Source organism: Theropithecus gelada, chromosome 4 (genome assembly GCF_003255815.1).
Source record: "Theropithecus gelada isolate Dixy chromosome 4, Tgel_1.0, whole genome shotgun sequence".
NCBI classification, from domain to species: Eukaryota; Metazoa; Chordata; class Mammalia; order Primates; family Cercopithecidae; genus Theropithecus; species Theropithecus gelada.
This window is the reverse complement of record NC_037671.1, coordinates 121,124,947-121,130,878: the sequence shown is the minus strand read 5'-3', so window position 1 is coordinate 121,130,878 and position 5,932 is coordinate 121,124,947. Positions and strand designations below refer to the sequence as shown.

At 50.5% G+C, this 5,932-nt stretch overlaps 1 pseudogene; it reads right to left on the bottom strand.

The window, feature by feature from the left end:
* Positions 1 to 269: 269 nt before the first annotated feature.
* LOC112622138 lies at positions 270 to 879 on the bottom strand (annotated as a pseudogene).
* Between the last annotated feature and the right edge of the window lie 5,053 nt (positions 880 to 5,932).

Here is a 5,932-nt window from a genome sequence, read left to right as displayed (position 1 = left end):
TAATTTATTTTTTAACTAGGCAAAGAACATTATTAACCTTTGTTTCAAACTTTATTCCCAGGCTTCTTCGGCTTAATTAGCTGCAAAGAATAAATTGTGTATACGCAAAAACTGAAAGGAGCTCAGTGTCCAAGGGGCTTGGGCTTAAAAGTATTGGTGACCTAGATTTTATCATATCCATAAACAAACATTTCTTAAAAAGCAGTCATAATAGAAAATAGCAGTTCCTAGTAACTTCTTCAAGTTTTATCTTCAGAAGTTGGCTCAATTCATTTTGCCTCATGCTTGGAAGCCTCATCAAAATTCTCCACAAGATCAGTAACTTCATCATCATCATCCTCTCCAGTTGCAAGTGGTGCTGGTCTATCCACAGACTGTTTGGGCAGAGCTTCAGCCAGTCTCCTTAAACTAGTCAGACAGTCTGCACCAAGCTGGATGAAGATGCTGGGTAGCATTGCTGTCAGCTGCTTTGTCTTAGCATGGCCTGTAATGGTGAAAGGTTTCCCTGCCAGAGATGTCTGAACTTCAGGGTTGCTAAAGTGGATCACTCTTCCTTGGTTTGTAAACACATTCACCTCTTCAATACCAGAGATATTGTTTACCCCTAACTTCTTTAAGGAGAACTGAAAGTTTTTATCTTCTGTTGTGGCTGTTCTATGAACCACCTTCTTTTTTCTGCAAGCTGGTCCTTTCCCACCAATGTACACTTGTGCCTGCAGTTTGGCAGGTTTTTCCTGGTTCATGATTGTTTCTTTCACCTTGTCGGAGTGGATAAAGGGCCGTGCAGGGGACTAGGGTTGGTGTTCAGGTGGTCTCGGGTGGACCAGCTGAGATTAGGCACACACATGCAAGGACGCCAACCTGATTTATTTTTTGCATGAACCCATTAAAGCCTTCTACGCTACTATAGTGTCTGCTCCCTCCTGTCCTGGGCCATTTTAAACTTACCGCTGGGTATTCAATTCTCCACTTGAATGTCAGCCAATTGCTCTTTGAGGAAATCTACCACGTCTCTTAGGGTTTCAGTTTGTTCTTCCCAGGCTTTTGTGACATTGACCTTCCTCCCCAGAGAAGCAAAGGCTTTGGCCTTGTGGTTAAAACAGTCATAGTGAAGAAAAGGCCTTTCATCCACCTGGTCTTGAACTTCACACCACTGTGGTTCAGGTCTGAACTTAGGAGTGATGATGAAGTCATAGCGAAGATAGTGTGTGTGTGCGGAAGATAAACACAGGAGAGGGCTGGTGTGGGGGGAAGTGGAACCTAAGACCCCTCCTCTTCCTTATGGTGACTGCAAGTAAATATCTCTGAGGGGCTGGGCTGGCAGAGTAAGATGTGCCCCAGCCAGGACTGTCATGTCAACTAGTTAAAGACTAGAATGTCTCCCTTTCTTGAGTACAAGGCAAGGAAGGTCCCTGCAGCCATGAAACCATGCATCCTCCCAAGACATATCCCACCTGGGCTCTGCCCACATGGGTCAGCACATGACCTTGTCATGAAGGTGCCAGGCCTGCTGTGGTAGGAAAAGGCCTGGATGAGGAGGATCTTTGGCAGCAGCCCCTGTGGACTGCGGGAGGTGGGAGAGGGTGTGGGAGCTGCCCTAGGATGCTCCAGCTCAGTGAGTGGGATGAGGACAGAATCCAATTTGAATCAAAAAGAGATTATTGTCATAGTCCCAGGATTTAAACGTTAGCAAAGCCCCTGGTGATGATGCCCATCTGCTATGAGATGCATTCCTGAAACCTTGGAAAAGGGATGGTTCACAGGGCGAGAAGTAGAAAATCTAGAACTTCTAAGGCACGGTGTAGAGGAAGGGATCACAGGCTCAGAGAAGTGCCCATGCTAGAGGGGTCTGAGTGTGAAAATCCAGAACAATGTCCATCCTCTGTGCTCCTGGGAAGCCTGGAGGACTCCTGTTTACCCAGCATATAAAGCAGGCCCTGAGAGAAGGCAGCAGACTGTCAAGAAACACAGGGATGCCTGTCGCTGAAAGCCAGGGTAGGAAATGCTGTTCCCTAAGTGGCTCCCAGGAGTAATGATCTGAAACAACCGATCCCAGGTGGAGGCTGTCACCTGTCAGGAGGAGGGAAAGTGCAATGACAAAAATGATTAGAGAAGTCACAATGCCAGCTGGAGTCCTAAGCCACAGAGAGCTACGCTCATGGCTCATAGAACAAGGGGGACCAAGAGGCAAAACAGATGGAGACTCACCCGGATCCTGCTGGACTTTAACCACAATAAATAAAGACAAAACAGAGAGATGGATGATTGGGAAGAGGAAAGTGGACATTTCATAAAAAATTGCATTACTTTGCCGAGTTTCCAGCACTAAGCCACTTCTCAGACAGACCCAGGATCCATTACTAGAAGCAGAGTCCACATTCCAATGAGGAAAGACCCTTCAACCTCACAACAAGTGCAAAGCTTCTTTTCCGACTTCCCCACATACACGCATGGCCCGCAGAGCTTGCTGTGAGGGGCTGTATTGTGAATATAAGGGGCTTGCTGGCAACATAGTCCCTGTTGTCACTGATCAACTCTCCCCCTGTATCTTGATAGTAGCCACAGACAATCCATGCGTGATGAGTGTGGCTGGACCTGTCACTAGGGCCCTAGGACTTAGTACACGTTAGATCCTAGAAGCATCTGTGGTTGAAAAAAGTTTTGTGTAGAGTCCGTAGCAATTTCTAACTGGAGAATCAACAAGGTCCCCTAATGCCCAGAAGCAAGCCCATGCTACTGGCACCAGGAAATAAATCACACCCTTCAAAAGTGGTTCCTGTATCGTCCTAGGCCCTGGCAGAGATGAGGCCTCCAGCCATGGGAGGGCAGTGACCACACGGCCTCAGAGCTGCCCACCATGGGATGGGCTCCTCACCCTATATGTCACTAGGAAGATAGACCCAGCAATGAGAAGATGCAGGTGGTTCTCCTGGGATGGGCAGGAGTAGGGCCACAGGGAATCAAGAAGCTGCACAAGAAGTTGGCCCCAATCCCCAGGACACCACATGACTGCACCCTCTCACCCTCAGTTCACACCTGAGGCTTCAGGGAGGGTCCCTGATGGCTCAGGTGAACCATAGATGCCACTCAGCAGCAAAGGAGGGGAGAGTAGACCCCAAACCATGGAACCCTGGCTCCCATCACATCCACACCACCCAGAAGTCACAGACAGAGCAGGAACTGGCTCTGACTTTAGGAGTTGCACCTGAGACCCCATCTGGAGATGCCACCCTAGGGGATGGTCCATCAACTGTTGTGTCACTGTGTGTATCCTCATCTGGGGTCAGTAACCTAGGCCAGTATCCAACTCTGTTCCCTCTTTTATTTTCAGGTTGTCCTGGCCGGCTGTTGCTCTACAAAGGGACAGGACTTGACACACAGACAGATAATCCATGCCTTGAAAAGACCAAAGTGCCTCCTGCCTTCCTTTCTAGAAAGTGTTTGCCACCTCCAGCCTACCATTCTATATGATGCTGGCTCCTGAATAGGAAGAATAGGAGGTCTTGGTCCAAGGGTAGAAGTGGGTGCCTCTACTCACCTGCATTCCCAGGGTCGTCCTGGGGAGAATGGTACTTCCCATCCCCCCTGCACAGGTTCTGGGGTGTGTGGGTGTGTACTTAGCAAGGAGGAGAAGGTGTCGGTTGTTGTGGGAGGTGGTGAGAGCCTCCTCATGGATGGGGAGGTGAGGGAGGCCTGTGGGGTGAGAGGGCTGGACTGAGATTGAAGGTAAAATGATGTGACCTGTTTGGTGGCAGTGGGTAGTGATGAAAGGTGACAATGTGCTAGCAGCCCTCACTCTCAGCGCCTCCTCGGTCTCGGCCTCCACTCTGTCGGTGCTTGAGGAGCCCTTCAGCCCGCCACGGCACCATGGGAGCCCCTCTCTGGGCTAGCTGAGGCCGGAGCTGCCTCCCTCTGCTTGCAGGGAGGTGTGGAGGGAGAGGCCGGGGCAGAGACTGGAGCTGCGAGCGGCGCTGGCAGGCCAGTGCGAGTTCTGGCAGGCACAGTCACCGGCTCAGTGGGCCCTGCACCGGGAGCGGCTGGCAGGCGCCACAGGCCCAGGGTAGTGAGGGGCTTGGCACCCAGGCCAGCAGCTGTGGAGGTTGCACCGGGTCCCCCAGCAGTGCTGGCCCGCCAGCGCTGCACTCAAATTCTTGCCGGGCCTTGGGACCTGCAGCCCTTCATGTCTGAGCTCCCCCACTGCAGTGGGCTCCCGGAGGCCCCAGCCTCCCGGATGGGCGCCACCCCCTATTCAGTTGCCACCGATCCCATCCACAGCCCAAGGGCTGAGGAGTGCAGGCGCCACTGGGGACTGGTGGGCAGCTCCGCCTGCAGCCCAGGTGAAGGATCCACTAGGTGAAGCCAGCTGGGCTCCTGAGCTGGATGGGGACTTGGAGAACTTTTATATCTAGCCAGAGGATTGTATGTGCACCAATCAGCACTCTGTATCTAGCTAATCTGGTGGAGACTTGGAGAACTTTTATGTCTAGCTAGAGGATCCTAAATACACCAATCAGCACTCTGTGTCTAGCTCAGGGTTTGTAAATACACCAATCAGTACTCTGTGTCTAGCTCAAGGTTTGTAAATACACCAGTTGGTACTCTGTACCTAGCTAACTCTGTGTCTAGCTAACCTAGTGGGGACTTGGAGAACTTTTCCCTCTAGCACTCTGTGTCTAGCTCAAGGATTGTAAAGGTACCAATCAACACTCTGTCAAAACGCACCAATCAGCTCTCTGTAAAATAGACCAATCAGCTCTCTGTAAAATGGACCAATCAGCAGGATGTGGGAGGGGTCAGATAAAGGAATAAAAGCAGGCTGCCCTGGCCAGCCAGGGGTAACCCTCTTGGGTCCCCTTCCACACTGTGGAAGCTTTGTTCTTTCCTTCTTTTCAGTAAATCTTGCTGCTACTCACTCTTTGGGTCCATGCTGCCTTTATGAGCTGTAACACTTACCACAAAGGTCTGCAGCTTCACTCCTGAAGCCACCAAGATCACGAACCCACTGGGAAGAACGAACAACTCCAGATGTGCTGCCTTTAAGAGCTGTAACACCCCCCAGGAAAGTCTGCAGCTTCACTCCTGACAGCGAGACCACAAACCCACCAGAAGGAAGAAACTCTAGACACATCTGAACGTCTGAAGGAACAAACCCTGGACACATCATCTTTAAGAACTGTAACACTCACCGCAAGGGTCCGCGGCTTCATTCTTGAAGTCAGTGAGACCAAGAACCCACCAATTCTGGACACAGTGAGGGGATTGGGAGGGAAGTGTCTGCTGAGCCCCTGGTTGCAGGCAAGTGCAGCAAAGTGTAGGGTGAAGTTTAAGGGCAGGGAGCCCTGGGGGTGCTGGAGGGTTTGTGTGGTGGAAAGTCAGTGAGAAGAGAGCATCTGTGTTTGTCTGGGATGTGTGTGCTCCTGTTTCTGTGAGATCCCCTCCCTCACCCCTGGTCACGCCTGTGTCCCGGTAGTTCAGGCTCCTTCTGCCCTAGGGCACAGTGGAGGTGCCAGCCTCACCTGAGTCCGGCCGTGCCCTCTGGCCCCTTCCAAAACTCTTGTCCCTCCCATCCTCCTGTTATTATAGGAGATAAGAAAGAAATTATTTAGGTAGACAGGGTAAAGAGAGTCCCCAGCAAAAAACTTTCCTTCTAACAAAAAGCAGCTCAGAAACTGCTCCCTTTTTAACCTCAAGCAGTTCAAAGAAATCACTTGTCTTCTAACAAAGAGAAGCCTAAAAGATCAGGCTGTAAAACGCAGATAAGCAACTTGGGCACAGAAGGAGGAACTACCTGGATAATGATCGAACTTCACATACATAGGATGGGCCCCTGCAAAAACAGTGGGGCTCAGTGAGCATATTCCTGTCCATTTCCCTTCTTCCTTTGTTTTTTTGTTTTGTTTTGTTTTTTGGTTTTTTGTTTTTGAGGGAGTTT